General features: G+C 44.3%; 1 non-coding gene and 1 pseudogene across 1 annotated transcript; both read left to right on the forward strand.

The window, feature by feature from the left end:
* Nucleotides 1-2,307: 2,307 nt before the first annotated feature.
* LOC139531070 (U2 spliceosomal RNA) lies at nt 2,308-2,479 on the forward strand (annotated as a pseudogene).
* Nucleotides 2,480-2,771: 292 nt separating this feature from the next.
* Nucleotides 2,772-2,888, forward strand: LOC139531156 (U5 spliceosomal RNA). The gene has a single exon (XR_011666263.1). It is a non-coding gene; the product is annotated as a U5 spliceosomal RNA (small nuclear RNA).
* The last annotated feature ends 13,864 nt before the right edge of the window (nt 2,889-16,752 follow it).

Below are 16,752 nucleotides of genomic sequence, written 5' to 3' on the forward strand. Positions count from 1 at the left end.
TAAAAGATGTATGTGAAGAGACTATGGGGGACATTTTAACCTACATCGACAAGACTCTACCCAACACAGACGACCTGACAAAAGACCTGACGAGGACAGAAATCGACAAAGGACTGAAGCATTTTAAGAGGGGTAAATCACCGGGGGAGGTGATTTATTACCAAGGTTTTAACACTCAGAATGTCTTCTGTTTTAGGGGAGGTGAGCCACCCGGACCAAACCTGTGCCGTTCCCGGAAGGAAGATCACGGACAGCCTGATACTGATCCGAGATGCCATCTGTTATGCGAGAGACAGAAACATGCGGCTTGTAGTCCTAAATTTAGATTTTGAAAAAGCCTTTGATCGGGTCTCGCACCAGTACCTCTTTAAGGTACTGCAAAAAATGGGTTTCCCGGACAGGTTTTTAGCTTGGGTGGGACTGCTGTACGGGGACATCACCAGCAAAATCCTCGTAAATGGGCATCTGTCAAAAGCAGTGGGAGTACACTGCGGCGTCCGTCAGGGCTGTCCATTATCTCCTCTTCTGTTCGTGGCCTGCATTGAACCACTGGCACAGGTCTTGAGAAGGGACCAACGGATCAGTGGGGTGGGTATCCCGGGGAGTGGGGGGATGACCGCCAAGTGCGTTTTTTACATGGACGACGTCAATATTTTATGTACCGACCTTTTATCCGTCGACAGGACCCTGGATAGGACTGACTGGTACGGACGAGCCTCTGGGACAAGACAGAGGCCCAATTTTTCGGACCGTGGTTAGACCCAGACTTGACCAGACTACCTCTGACAGTCAAAACGACGGACATAAGGGTACTGGGGGTAAAGTTTGACAGGGAGGGAGGAGGGAGCGGTAACTGGAGCGGGATCCTGGGGACAGTAAGACAGAGAATGGGTTTTTGGGGACTACGACAGCTGACTTTTGAGGGCAAGGTTTTAATCATTAAAGCTGTGATTTTACCTGTGCTTTTATTAATCAGTTCTGTTTTTATCCCCCCACGGAGGAGTATTTTAGCCCTGGAGCGAATGCTCTTTTACTTCCTGTGGGGTAGCAAGTGGGAGAGGCTGAGGAGGGAGGTGGTCAAGAGGCCCAGGTCCAAGGGGGGGGAAAAGGCTTGCCTGACCTCTACTTGTTCCTGGGCAGCCGCTATACAGCGTTACATCTCACTCTTGCCACCTCCCCGGTCAACAACAAGACTCAGGCCCTCGCAAGGTTCTGGCTGGGATCTTACCTCAGGACCCTGAGGTTGATCCCAGTAGACCTGCGAGCCCCAGTCTCTTTCCTGCTACCCACGCACTACGTCCAGCTCCAGAAGTTTTTAAGACATTTTAAACTGGAAAAAGAAGCAGTCACGGTTTTAACTAAACACCGCTCACTTCTCTCTCTTGTGCTGGATCGGGAACCAGTGTGTCCAGTACGCGGGCTCGCTATAGGCGAGCCCACAACGGTCTGGCGCAACGTGTCCCATCCTGCTCTCCTGAATCGGCATCGGGACCTGTCCTGGATGGTCGCCCACGAGATCCTCCCGGTCAGGGCCGTTATGCACTCACGGGGCATGGCGAGGACATCCGCGTGCCCCCGACCAGGCTGCGGCCAAGAGGAGTCGGTGAGGCACCTGCTCTGAGAGTGCAGAGCTGCCAGGGACCTGTGGAAGGAAGCAGGCCCCCTGATCACTCCGTGCCAGCAGGGGAGGACCTAACACCTCAGCTCGTGCTTTACGGGGTGGGCCGAAGGCCTATTCCATCAAAGGCCTTCACCAAGTTCTGGCCCACCCTCACGTGCTTGAAGGAAGCACTGTGGTCCTCCCGTAACCTGCTAGTAGCGAAAAGTGTAGAGACCACCCCCCAGGCAGTGGCCATGGTAGCCACGGAAGCCCTGGGGTGGTACGGAAGGAAGGGGGCCTCGACCCCAGGCGAAGGGTCCCCCACAACACCCTAGGTCCCGGCGGCCACGGCCTGACAGCGCTGCGGCGCCTAGGGGAGGGATCTCCTCTGGGCCCCGAAGGATGGGACGATGGTTTATTCAGAGGAGCAGGATGAGGCGAGTTTGATAAGGACTCACCCCGCTCCTGTACAGACAGCCTTTTAGCAAAGTGACTTTTTAACATGTTTTTTCATGTCTTAAAAAACATTTTACCTTTGTTAGATCATTAGTGCACATTTTAAATGGCTTTTACAGATTTGAGGTTTTTACAAGAAAAGTACTTTTATTCACGGTTGTTTTCATTGGTTTTAACAACTTGTAAATGTAACTTTCAAATGCTGTGTTTTATGCTTTATTGCCGTTTTTATGTGTATGAAATGTGTAAATAAAACTTTCCCCAAAAAAATCTGTTCTTATCAGTTTAATATCTGATACGTCCCCCATCGGGGGACTACATATTAAATGGATTTTTCGAACAGGGAGTCGGAGATGGGGCTTGCTCCGTCCGCTCCACGCATCGACCCGGTATTGCAGTACCTCCGGGAACGGTGCAACACATTTCTCCCGTTGTCAAGGAAAGAAAATACACAAAGCTATATAAACAGCTGGCAGAAGTAGAAGAAGAAAAGGAAAGAAAAAACATCCAAAGTGAAAGTAGGGCGAAGCGCTCTTCATGGGTTCCCCCGTTTCCCGCCAAAAAACGTTGGTCAGGATAGAGTGAGTGAGTGAGTCTGACTTTTTACCCACAGCCCTGGAAAAGTTGGCAGAGTGGGTTCGGTGACCACCCACCCGCGAGATCCCGGCCTAGAGTGCACAGAGTGTGTCTCGGGCCCCGACCTCTGACTTCCATACGACTCTGGTTTCTCTTCATTACACACAAGCCTTTCGCCTTTTACTAAAGACTTCCGTGGACAGGAACACTTACGAGTTCAAAGTATTTTTGGAAGGGCTTTGCTTATGGCAGAGCCCGGTATATCTTGTTTCAAGAGAAATGGACAGAGTTGACACCCACCGCCGACACTTTTTGCTCAGGCGTTTGACTTCAATCGGGCCGACCGATCGATCGACCGGTGTATTTTTCCACTCAAAGTAGTCGCTCGGGCAATTGAGTTCAAGCCCGACGACGACGACTGGCGTATTTGCAGGGCTTTGAACAAATAATCGCACCAGGCGTAAAGAGCTAGTGACTTAAAGCCGCATTGGCGACTTTTTAAACAAAACACCTTCCTGCCTGTCACCAGGGAAACGTTGGGTGGGAAGGAGCCAACTTTTGCCAAACCATTGAGGTCTGCCGAGACCCCCGGGTGCCCGGCGGGCGCAGGGGTCAATTTGTGGGTTATTGCTTCTCTGCCTTTTGGCTCAGTTCAAGCTTGGTACCGAGGTGCCCCAAAGCCCACTGAGTCAGGAGGTCGAAGCAAGACAGGAGGGAAGAGAACATTTATTACGAGGATTTGAAATAATTTTTTGTTTTTTCTTTTTTGCTGTTCTTTGGCTTCTTGGGAAGAGAGCTTTTTTTGGTTTAAAAAAATGGAGCAGCAAAGAACGAGCAGGACGGTACCAGGGATTGGATTGGCAAACACGGTGAGGTTTTCATGGATTGACAAGGAGATGGAGCCGTGGGGAAGAGAGACATTTGGGAGGACCGTACTGATGGGATACCTGAAACTGCAGGTAAAAGATGTTTTGTGCCTTCAGGGCAACCCGATGGAGAAGGCGTACGATGTGACGTTTCACTCAGAAGAGAAGCACGATGGGATTATGAAGACGGTGAGGGAAGGGAAAGGAGAGAGACCCCTGTGCCATTACGCGGTGACCAGCCTGGCAAGGAACAATTTCAGGGTGGTCACCGTAAACATGTACAATCCGCATGTGAAGGATGAGGAGGTGAGGGCCTTTCTGGGGAGATATGTAGACAACGTATCCTCAGTGAGGCACCTCAGGGACTCCCTGGGTTTCTCTACCTCCATCCTCCAGCGATGTTCTCCCTGGGGGCTGACAGGGGGACATTATTTTATGCCCGTCAGCCTCCGTTCTGTAGGCGTTGTATGGCCTACGGACATATACTGGCCTCGTGCAATACCCGAAAGTGCAGGTTCTGTGGGTCGGGAGAGCACGAGGCCAAGGATTGTGACGAGCCCAAGGCTTGCCACGGGTGTGGATTGTCAACACACCTGTGGCGTGATTGCCCGGCTCGTCAAAGGTCGTACGCGTCTGCAGCTGGAGGGGGAACGGGGGATGGGGGGAGAAGAGAAGAGAAAGGAAGGATGCGGATGACAGTAATGGCACAGGGGAAAAGACGGCACGGGAAGAGGATGGAAGGAAGAAGGCTACGAAAGGAGAGAGGAGAAGAGAAGAGAAGGCGAAGGAGGTGGAAGGTGAGGAGGCGGAAGAAGGTGACGGAGCGAAGAAGAAGAAGGCGGGGACAGTGGAGAAAGAGGAGGTGGAGGACGGAACGATGAAGGAGTGGGGGAGCACCCTGGTGGAAGAGATGGTGGATGGGCTGGTGGGGATGGGGGACGAAGTCACCCCTTTGCCGTCATCTCCGAAGAGGACAGGGAAGAGGAGAGTGAGCTTGGAGGACGGAGAGGGTGAGGTGGGGGGGGGGGGGAAGGCTAAGCGAGGGACGGGGGAGGGAAGAAGATTTTCGATGGTCTCGCTGTTTTCCTCAGCCCCTAATAATTTTGGTGGAGGGTATTTCACAGGGTGAGGATCGGGGTTGTCTATCTGGGGGGGATCTCAACTCCTGTTTGGGGAGATGGGGTCCCCTATTCTCAGCCCAGAGGCCTACAGGGAGGGAGGGTTGGAGGGTGTTGGTGGGGAACCCAGGATGCAGGGCACTCCAATGCCTAACACCATGCCTGCATCCTGGATTGGAGTCATGGAGGACGGGGGGACGTCAGGAGAGGAGAGGACGTCCCTGCCGGATGAAATGGAGCAGGGGAGCATCGGGTGAGTCTCCTGTTTTTTGTTGGTTTGGGTTTATTTGTTGAGGGTTTGTTTTTTAATTATTAATGAATATTTCTGTTAAGTTGTTTAGTTTAAATGTAAGGGGTTTGAGGGATTATGTTAAGAGGGCGGTTTTTTGTTTTTTGGAGGGAGTGGGTTTTGATGTTTGTTTTTTACAGGAGGTTCACCTGAGGGATGGTGGGGATGTGTGTAGATTTAGGAGGGAGTGGGACAAGGGGGAGTCATTTGAGTATAGGGGGGGTGCAATCGACAGGGGTAGGGATTTTGTTTCGGAATAGGGAGGTGAAGGTAGAGAGCACTTTTGTTGTAATGCAGGGGAGGGTTTTGGGGGTAGACGTCACTTTGAGGGATATTAGATATAGGTTATTTGGGGTGTATGGGCCACAGGTGGCGGCAGATGGTGGACTGTCTGGCGCCCGTGTGTGTTACAAATAGGCACTTGGTGATAGGTGATTTTAATATAGATTTAGGGGTAGGAGGGGATAGCAGTGCAGGGGCCATCACCGGGCTAATGGCTTGCCATGGTTGAAGATAGAGGTCTGCCTGTCTCTCGGACATTCGTTTTCCGTTTGATAAAATGTAAAAATGTTGGTAATTTTTCCGCTGTCCCGGTAAATTCCACCAGATGGTTAATGGGATCTTATTGCAAATATACAAAACATCAATCACAACATGGCCATTTCTCCTAAACGGAAAAGACTTCGAAGATGAAACTTGGTGAGCATAGGATTGGACTAATGGGCTGTTAGCCCAGAAACAAGATGGCGTCGAGAACTCATCGCGTTTTGGGCGGCCAGTTTTCTGGGATCAAAGGTCAAAAATGAAAATAGAGCGCTAATTTGACCGCTTCACGTCAAAGTACATGAACCTACGGTGTCAGGAAAAAAAGAACCAGCCCTTTATTTATCGTAATTTAAGATAAATCGTACAATTGGTGATGCTCAAAGAAATGTGTTTTTTCCCCAAAAAAGTTAGATCCAATTGCGGCGTGTTCTGACGAATCCGTTAAGGTGGGTTTCAGAGCTCTGCGAGATTTCTGTGATTTTCTGAAATAACACACACTCATTCAACCCTCTGTAAATCAGTAATTTCGTCACAAAGACTTAACTCAATATTCTGTAAGAATCTACCCCAAGGAGGATATGTATTCACTTTCAGCTTCCTGTGTCAACCGGAAGTGCCTTACATTGAGGTCATAGGGGCTGTTTCGAAGGGTTAGTCTAAAATGTTTTTTTTTTGATAAGGTGTGTTTATCGGGGGATCAGGAAGACCTGTGAGGGCCCCAATTCAAATTATAAGCTGAGGGAAAATTGTGCCTCAAAGGTCAAGAGGGTGATGCAATTTTTGAACTCCATGGCGAAGAATGAGACCTACCAGTCCTCTCTCATTTTTCTGACAGACCATGACAAAATAAGGAAGTAAGCAGAGTTCTTTCTTTCTCTTTAGTCTCACGAGCATTAATTAACAATACAGTATTTGATTGTGTGTGTGTTTTAGATGGGTTCAATTCCATCACCACAGTCAACCACTACACCTTGACTATTGGCGCATTTCTTAAATATACCGAGGAGACCCCTCCACCTGCCTGCCGGCTGACCGTAAACCAATGGAAGGGGATCAACCGGTTTATGAAGGGCATTAAACAACCAGTTTCCCTTCACCAGGTAAAGGTGAAAGACAACAAGGAAGGCAAGGTGGTGTCCAAAAAGAGCCTGCTGGAGTGCCAGTCTCTTGCCAAGGCAAAAATACCTCAAGTGCTGAGTAAGTTTTTCTCAATCTGTGATGTCACTGTTTATACACACTTATAGATGTCAGAGATGTATAGAGTGCATTATGGAGTGGGATTATGAAGCTGCCTTTTTATATTTTCATGTTCCCACAGAAACATTGGAAAAAAACAAGGACACAGGAATCAGTAATGGTTTTATGGGTACCTGTGTGCCTACATATACGGCCACAGACTAGGCCTGTATAAAAACATGTTGGTGAAAGAGGCGGAGGAGGCAAAACGTGACCAGTCTGGGGTGTATCTGATCAATGTCAGTCTATAAAATACAGCTGGCTGTGTTTATTGGTTGGTTATTTTTGGAAACAATTGCAGTCGCCGGAGCGTAATGTGTATTTTTGTGTTTTTTTTTCTGTTCAATTTCTATTAGGTGGGGGAACACACAACTAATCGAGAGTATGGCATGGTCCAGATGTCGCTGACGAAGGAGGAGTACAGTTGGTTTTCAGACTTCCTGAAATTCAAGCACTGTCTCTCAGGGGGAAAGAAGGCCCACCACTTGTTTTTCAATTCCACAAACACTCAGCTGAAGAACCTGCCTGCCTACCTGAGGGAGGTGTGGAAGGAGATGGGTCTGTCCGAAAGTCCTTCCTTCACTGACCTGCGGACCTCCATTGTCACTCATGTAGGTCAGATTAGATAGGAATCTAATTATTGTAAGGTCCTATTCTACTGTTGTCTGAAGTAATATCAATAAAATGATATGTGTGTGTGTGTGTGTGGGTCTTACAGGTAAAAAAACATGCTCCCGAAGATTGACAGGGAAAGGGTGGCCGACTTCATGTGCTACAACATCCAGACGGCAGACTAATTTTATGCCATCAATTTAAATCCATCCTAAGCCAATGAAACCAGGGCACTCTTTGAGGCTGCACTGAATGGGTAAGACACCACAGTCGCCGCAGAGAACCAGCCCTCCACCTCAGGAAAAAGAAAGCGGAAGGTGAGAGGACGCCTCCCTCTCCGAGGGGAGCACCACCCCTGAAGAGACCAAGGTGATGTACCAGGAGCCTGGCACGTCCGCCGGGGACTCGGAGGAGGAAGGTGAGGAACAGACGGCCAGACAACCTCCAGTAAGATCAGCTATTCTGACAGGACACATTCAATTATCAAAATGTACTTGTAAACTATGTAACAGTCAAGTGTGAATTTTGAGATATCTAATTTCTTGTTTGCTCTGTCAGAAGACACCCTCCAAGGTGACCAATCCTCAGGTGGAGATGGAACTTGCCCCAAAGAGGAAGCAGACGATCTTCAGGCACCGCATGGTGGTCGCCATCAGCCCCATGCTAGTCTCACCCCTCAAAGTGAAGATCAAGTCGCACCACCACTCCCCCATTGAAAGGTATGCACCAACTTAACTCAAATATAGTCAGACTAAAAAATGCCATTGCCTCAAGGAGGTTAAAGCTGCAGGAGAAGGTGCAAAAGCAAGGAGGGTAGCCCTGATGCAGCTCGAAGGAAGGGGAGCCGACCAACAACAGGACTTCCTCGTCTGAATTCTCACATTTACGCTGTTCTGATTTTGTTTGGTGTGGTTGTTTAGATTTTTGTAAAATTTTCTATTTTGGTGTTCTTGTTCAGATTTTAGAAGAGTAACGTGTTCAATTTTCTATTTTGCTGTGATTCTTTATAATGTAAAGGTTTGTTCTGTTTTATTAAATAACTATTTGAGTAATTATTTGTGTTGTGCTTTTTTAAGGTTTGTATTTAGTTTGTCACTTAATTTGTAAGTGTTGAACTTTCACTGCCTTGTGTTATTGTCTGTGAAGGTTGTAAAAAATATTTTGGCTTTATTGGCATGGGAATCATATGTTAACATTGCCAAAGCAAATGAAGTAGATAATAGACAAAAGTGAAATAAACAATATAGTCCTGCTGTAGACTGTACTACTGCTGTTCAGGAAGCACAATTTGTACTAGAAACTTAGACACACTGAAAAATAACTAATGGCATCACCGTAATCTCTAGGCCGTGCAGAGTTCAACAAGACGCCCCTCTTGACCGTAGCTTGCTCTGAGCGCAGCGACCGTGAAAAAAAGCAGGGCCAAAATGAAGCCTGTCCCTAATTTCAGGTGCTTTTGGGGGACAGCGGTGTAACCGTTAGAGTTAGAAGGACAATTCAACCACAGGAATGTTCCTAAGGTCCTCCCGATTTGCAAGCCTAACCTTGACCGTGTGGCATTAACCCTTAACAGTGAAAACAGGGTTTTTTCATCTCACAATGACATCTCTCCCCCTAAATTCAACCTGAAGCCTTTGTGGGTTATGAATGCCATATCAAACTGTCTTCGATGACAATCCATCCGGCCACCTGTGTTGATTCTAAGCTTCCGGGAGCAACCGGAAGTAGTTAAAATCACCCTAAAAGTGTTTTGCCATACTCAACCTGCAGTTTGTGAGAAAGAGTGCATTCAACCCTGTGTAAATAAGTCAGTTAAGGTAAAGACTTAAAACTCAGGATTCTGTAAAATCCTTCCCCAATGAGGATATGTGTTTACTTTCAACTTCCTGTGCCAACCGGAAGTGCCTTAAATTGGGGTCATAGGGGCTGTTTCGAAGGGTTAAAAAGGTCAGATCTTTCCAAAACTTCATGTGTTTGATTAGGAAACCCTCATGAACTGTAAATCAGTAATTTCTCCCCCAAAAATGTAAAAGAATAAAGTTACACAGTGCAGGGCTTAAAACCTTTTCTCAATATAGGGGGTGCTGTTTCAACATTAGCATTTATCGTCTCCAAATTAAACTGCCTCATACTCAATTCTTGCTCGTACAATATGCATATTATAGTTATTATTGGATAGAAAACACTCTCTAGTTTCTATAGCCGTTTGAATTATGTCTCTGAGTGAAACAGAACTGATTCTACAGCACTTTTCCTGATATGGAGTGAGATTTCAGACATTTTGGCCTCTGGTCCCAGGTCAGTTTTAAAGTCCCTGTAAATCCTATGAGGATACAAACACTGTCCATGCCTTCCTCTAGATGTCAGTAAGAGGTGACAATTTGAATGGAGTCGATTGCGCAATCAGGGCCAGTATAAAACAGAAAAGACCGGATGCACCGTTCTTTTCCTGCTGCGCCTCACGCAAGATGGACGTCGGACTCTCTCTCTTTCCAAGCGTTGGTTTAGCCACTTATATATCGCCGGTCATGTTTTTACTCGTTATAGGTGTTAAAAACATCATAAGGTAGTTAATTTTAACCGTTTTATAGCAATTTATATCCGTTTAGTGCGATTTTGAGGCATTGCTTTGTGATGCACATTGAAGCACCGGGCACGTTTCGGGGTCCCGGTCGAACGTTAGTGGGCATTTCGACGGACAAGAGGACAGCTTTCGACCAAAAGAAGATTAGACCCAAGAAAGGATACATTGCCCAAGATACTGATGGAAGAACAGCTCACAGTAAGAACTATTTATGATGATAAATCGTTGTTCTGTCGAAAAATGTTATACGCATATTCCGCCATTTTTTTTGGTATAGCTTCGCTTGGCGAACCCTGTATTGCACAGTAAGGATATTTTTAGAAATGTAATTCAGCGATTGCATTAAGAACTAATTTGTCTTTCGATTGCTGTCCACCCTATATTTTTTAGTCAAGTTTACGATTAGTTATTCATTACGCCAGATCACTGTCCAAAATGGAGCCCGACATTTTCAGGCTAGTTTTGCTAGTATTGTCATGTTATAACCACGTTTTTTTGTGGCTAAATATGCACATTTTCGAACAAACTATATATGTATGTTGTAATATGATGTTACAGGGGTGTCATCGGAAGAATTCTGAGAAGGTTAGTGAAAAAATGTATACATTTTGGCGATGATTACGTTATCTCTCTCTTTGGCTTGTATCAATGCTCGGGTAACGTTTGCACATGTGGTATGCTAATATAACGATTTATTGTGTTTTCGCTGTAAAACACTTAGAACATCTGAAATATTGTCTGAATTCACAAGATCTGTGTCTTTCCAATGCTATGCTTTGTCTATTTTTAAGAAATGTTTTATGATGAGTAAATTGGTAATACACGTTGCTCTCTGTATTTATTCTAGTCGAGTTGTGATGGTGGGTGCAATTGTAAACTATGATTTCTACCTGAAATATGCACATTTTTCTAACAAAAACTATCCTATACAATAAATATGTTATCAGACTGTCATCTGATGAGGTTTTTTCTTGGTTAGTGGCTATCAATATCTTTATTTGGCCGAATTGGTGATAGCTACTGGTGGAGAGAGAAAATGGTGTCTTTTGCTAACGTGGTTAGCTAATAGATTTACATATTGTGTCTTCCCTGTAAAACATTTTAAAAATCAGAAATGATTGCTGGATTCACAAGAAGTGGATCTTTCATCTGGTATCTTGGACTTGTGATTGAATGATATTTAGATGCTACTTTTACTTGTGACGCTATGCTAGCTATGCTATTCAGCTTTTTTACTGGTCCCCCTGCTCCCGGATCCGGGTTTCTGACTCGTTAGAAGTTAAAGACACACAGAGCCTGCAATGGAATTACCATCATCTCAAGGCCGTGCTGAGTTCAACGAGATGCCCCGTTTGACCGTAGCTCGCCCGTAAAAAAAGTAGGCCCAAAATTAAGCCTGGCCCTAAATTTCTGGTTCTTTTGGGTGACAGCGGGGGAACCATTAAGGTTAGAAGCACAATTCAACCTCAGGAACGTTCCTGAGGTCCTCCCGATCTGTGCAAGCCTAACCTTGACTGTGTGGCATTAACCCTTAACAGTTAAAATAAGGTGTTTACATCAAACAGTTTTCAATGACTTCTCTCCCCATAGGAATACATTGCCTTCTCCCCTAAATTCAACCTGAAGCCTATGTGGGTTATGAATGCCTTATGAACCTGTCTTCAATGACAATCCATCAGGCCACTATGGGGTCTACCTGTGTCGATTCTAAGCTTCTCGGAGCAACCGGAAGTGGTTAAATATAACCAACCTGCAGTTTGTGAAAATCACTGCATTCAACCATGTGTAAATCAGTAAGTTCTTAACGTAAAGACGTTAAGAACTGGATTCTGTAAAAGCCTACCCCAATGAGGATATGTGTTTACTTTAAGCTTCCTGTGCTAACCGGAAGTGCCTTTAAAATTGGGGTCACAGGGCCTGTTTTGAAGGGTAAAAAAGTCACATCTTTCCAAAACGGTGAGTTATGTAGCTCTAGAAGGTTCTCAGAACGAGAAACAGCCTCGTACATTTGCAATAACTAGAATTCATTTTGACCATCACGAATATTATGACATTTAGAAAAGTCCCAGAGTCACAAGACTAGGTGCATTGAAACCGCCTCCGCCCATAGAGACGGACCCCAACTTTTGCCCCTGTTTTTTTTAGACGTTTAAAAACTTTTTTAAAATAAAAACAACCGTCCCACTTCTCCCTCATCATACATGACAAATAGACAATCTAGGTTGATTCATGGCTTAACATAGTGATATATTTAATTTGAGCAGTATAAATGCCATTTGGACATGGTTCACTGACTTTTGGGTTCGGAAACCAACTTCCTATGATCGTACATGGTAAATGGACATAACATCCTGAATTGGGCACTTTCAATACTTTCATATTGCATTTGGCAATGGTTCACTGACTTTTGACTTCCTTTGAAATCATATTGCAAATGGACAAAACATATGCCTTATGGACAAGTTAAAAAAAATATGACAAAAGTATGTTCATACAGTTCTTATACATGTATAATTGACTAAATAATTTTGAAAAACGGTCCAGAAAGCACTATAACTTCTTTGGGGTAGGGGGCAGTATTTTCTCGTCCGGATGAAAAGCATGCCCAGAGTAAACGGCCTGCTACAAACCCATAAAAGCTAGAAAATGCATATTATTAGTAGATTTGGATAGAAAACACTGAAGTTTCTAAAACTGTTTGAATGATATCTGAGTATAACAGAACTCATCAGGCAGACAAAAACCTGAGAAAAAAATCCAACCAGGAAGTGGGAAATCTGAGGTTGGTCGAATGTCAACTCAGCTCCTATTGAAGATACAGTGGGATATTGGTGATGTTGCACTTCCTAAGGTTTCCACTAGATGTCAACAGTCGTTAGAACCTTGTCTGATGCCTCGACTGTTTAGTGGGGCCGAAGGAGAGAGGAATGAGTAAGGTCTATCATGACCTGAACATGCCCTGACCATGCGCGTTCACGTGAGAGCGAGCTCTGTTCCATCGCACTTCTGAAGACACAGGAATACTCCGGTTGGAACATTATTGAAGAATTATGTTAAAAACATCCTAAAGATTGATTCAATACTTCGTTTGTCATGTTTTTACGGACTGTAATATAACTTTTTAAACTTTTCGTCCGTACTTTCCGCTGGACCTGCCCGCGCGACGTGAGTTTGGAAAGTGTACTGAATGCTAGAACAACAAGGAGGAATTTGGACATAAATGATGGACATTATCGAACAAAACAAACATTTATTGTGGAACTGGGATTCCTGGGAGTGCATTCTGATGAAGATCATCAAAGGTAAGTGAATGTTTATAATGTTACTTCTGACTTCTGTTAACTGCATAATTTGGCGGCTATATTTGTGTCTTGATTGGGCTCTGAGCGCCGACCTCAAGATTATTGCACGGTTTGCTTTTTTGAATTCTTACACAGTGGTTGCAGTAAGGAGAAGTGCATCAAATTCCATGTATAACACTTGTATTTTTTAGCAATGTTTATTATGAGTATTTCTGGAAATTCATGTGGCTCTCTGCAAAATCACCGGATGTTTTGTAACTACTGAACATAACGCGCCAATGTAAACTCAGATTTTTGGATATATATATGAACTTTACCGAACAAAACATACATGTATTGTGTAACATGAAGTCCTATGAGTGTCATCTGATGGAGTTCATCAAAGGTTAGTGATTAACTTCTTATGGCTGCAGCCCGACACCGGTACAGTATCCGGTGAAATTTCATAATGACTAACTTATATACAACGTCGTAACATGAAACATTTTTCAAAATATTAGAATCTTGGTAATCAAACTACGTTTTCCGATTTAAAATAGCTATTACAGAGAACAAATGCCATGCTTTTGTTTGAGAAGAGCGATCAACAACAACAACCATTTTCCGCCATGACACGTTTGACAAATTCACTTCTGAAGGTAAAATTTTGACTTACATTCTGATATCTTGCTCTTCTTTTTCTTCCCGAGTGTCCCTGTGATCAAACAAAGTGCCGTTTTTTTTGATAAAATCCATTTTTGTAGCCTAAAACGAAACATTTAGGATAACGTTTGCGTACGATTTCCATCTCTATCAACTTTTTACGGCGCATTCGAAGCAATTACATACAGTAAACAATCATTTATCTACTCATGGTTGGTTTCATTGTAATCTTCTGGATGTTTGCGACACAGTCAGACGTAACTGTTTTTTTTGCGGTGAGTATTGACCGAAGTGAGCTGATTTGACGACAACAAGGAATGACATGTTTGCGCACCTATAATACTGGCGAAGCGTCGTTGATTGACTGTATTTCTGCCCAATGACCACAGATCTTTTTGAAATCTAGCTGGATCGATAGCCAATGAGTAGAGCTAAATGCCAGTATGTGATGTTATGGGTTGGACCACCATTCTTTGTTCGTGAAGGCATGCGCAACAGGCGTTCTTTCGCCATCGACCACCATCGTAGTAGCACCACATCTTATTACGCACGGAATTGTTTTGAAAGTTTTGAAAGTAGTTTTTGTAGTGTTATTTGTAAGATTTCATTGTAGGCATCATGGCCAACAAATCTGGAAAAGTGAAATCGAAGTCTCGATATACAGATTTGCACGACATTCTTGATGAGCTTGATAGAGAAAGTGACACGGAATATTTATTTGAAGAATCGATGAGTGAACACAGTTATGATTCCAACATCGAGGAGCTTTTTCTGCAAGGACAGGACGCAATTCTCGATCGGTGAGTGCTAATGCCGTTGTTTTAAATATAAATGTTTTAAATATAAATATTATTAATTATTTCGTTATTTTTTGCAAAAAAAAATATATATATATATATTTTTTTGCAATTTGCAATGAAATGTGTGATGAAATGGGTAAAGTACACATTGGCTATACATAGTGTATGTATGTATGCATATATATATTTTCCATTTTTTATTCAACTGGAATAAAAGACACACACATGGGCACATAAGCCACGTGTGTTTGTTTGTTTGGGTGTGGGTGTGTGTGTATATGTATGTGATGTATGTATGTATGTATTTATGGATGTATATATATACACTGCTCAAAAAAATAAAGGGAACACTTAAACAACACAATGTAACTCCAAGTCAATCACACTTCTATGAAATCAAACTGTCCCCTTAGGAAGCAACACTGATTGACAATAAATTGCACATGCTGTTGTGCAAATGGAATAGACAAAAGGTGGAAATTATAGGCAATTAGCAAGACACCCCCAAAAAAGGAGTGATTCTGCAGGTGGTGACCACAGACCACTTCTCAGTTCCTATGCTTCCTGGCTGATGTTTTGGTCACTTTTGAATGCTGGCGGTGCTCTCACTCTAGTGGTAGCATGAGACGGAGTCTACAACCCACACAAGTGGCTCAGGTAGTGCAGTTCATCCAGGATGGCACATCAATGCGAGCTGTGGCAAGAAGGTTTGCTGTGTCTGTCAGCGTAGTGTCCAGAGCATGGAGGCGCTACCAGGAGACAGGCCAGTACATCAGGAGACGTGGAGGAGGCCGTAGGAGGGCAACAACCCAGCAGCAGGACCGCTACCTCCGCCTTTGAGCAGGAGGAGCACTGCCAGAGCCCTGCAAAATGACCTCCAGCAGGCCACAAATGTGCATGTGTCTGCTCAAACGGTCAGAAACAGACTCCATGAGGGTGGTATGAGGGCCTAAGTGGACAGTTTGATTTCACAGAAGTGTGATTGACTTGGAGTTACATTGTGTTGTTTAAGTGTTCCCTTTATTTTTTTGAGCAGTGTATATATATATGCCATGTCAGATATATATATTTTCCATTTTTTATTCAACTGGAATAAAAGAGACACACTAATGGGCACATAAGCCACGTGTGTTTGTTTGTTTGGGTGTGTGTGTATATGTATGTCTATGTGATGTATGTATGTATGTATGTATGTATGTATGTATGTATGTATGTATGTATGTATATATGGATGTATATATATATATATATATATATATATATGCCATGTCAGATATATATATTTTCCATTTTTTATTCAACTGGAATAAAAGACACACACATGGGCACATAAGCCACGTGTGTGTGTTTGTTTGGGTGTGGGTGTGTGTGTGTGATGTATGTATGTATGTATGTATGTATGGATGTATATATATATATATGGTATGGAATACAACAGAAAACACATGGCTACTCCTCTCCATTTTCATATGAAATAGCAATTGGGTGCTGTTGGGAGGAGGGCAGGCCCAAAACAATGGCCGCAGTTGAATGGAACAGCACTTCACCATAGTGAAGTATTCTATACAATACATATCTGTTTATTTCATGTGATGATAAAAGGCTCATACAATACAAATAATTGTTTTATGTTTTCTTTCACAGTGATAGCGGCTCCGACTGGGAGCCTCCAGTGCCAAGGTGCCCATCCCCAACTGAAGCGGGTTCATCCAGCCGGACTCCTGCTGTCTCTGGCTCCACACCTACCCCCGCCCGGCCATCTAGAGGTGGGAAGAGGGTACCAAAGAAGCGGAGGAAGGGAACTATGGAACCTGCTGGAAGAGAGGTAGAGGGGCAATGGCACTCTGTGCTGGAGGAAGATGTGGAGCCCCGTGCTCCAGTTTTCCGACCTAAACGGCAACCGGGACCCCAACTGGATATGACTTCGAAGTATAGCCCGATGCAACTTTTCCAACTGTTTTTCACCCCGGCAGTTGTTGATTCCCTTGTTTGTAATACTAACAAGTATGGGGCTCGGAAGCAAGCAGGAAAGAAACAGGCATGGAAGCCCATTTCCATGTCTGACATTTTCTGCTACCTTTCACTGGTAATTTACATGGGGCTGGTGAAGTTCAAAACCCTAAAG

Source organism: Salvelinus alpinus, chromosome 9 (genome assembly GCF_045679555.1).
Source record: "Salvelinus alpinus chromosome 9, SLU_Salpinus.1, whole genome shotgun sequence".
NCBI lineage: Eukaryota > Metazoa > Chordata > Actinopteri > Salmoniformes > Salmonidae > Salvelinus > Salvelinus alpinus.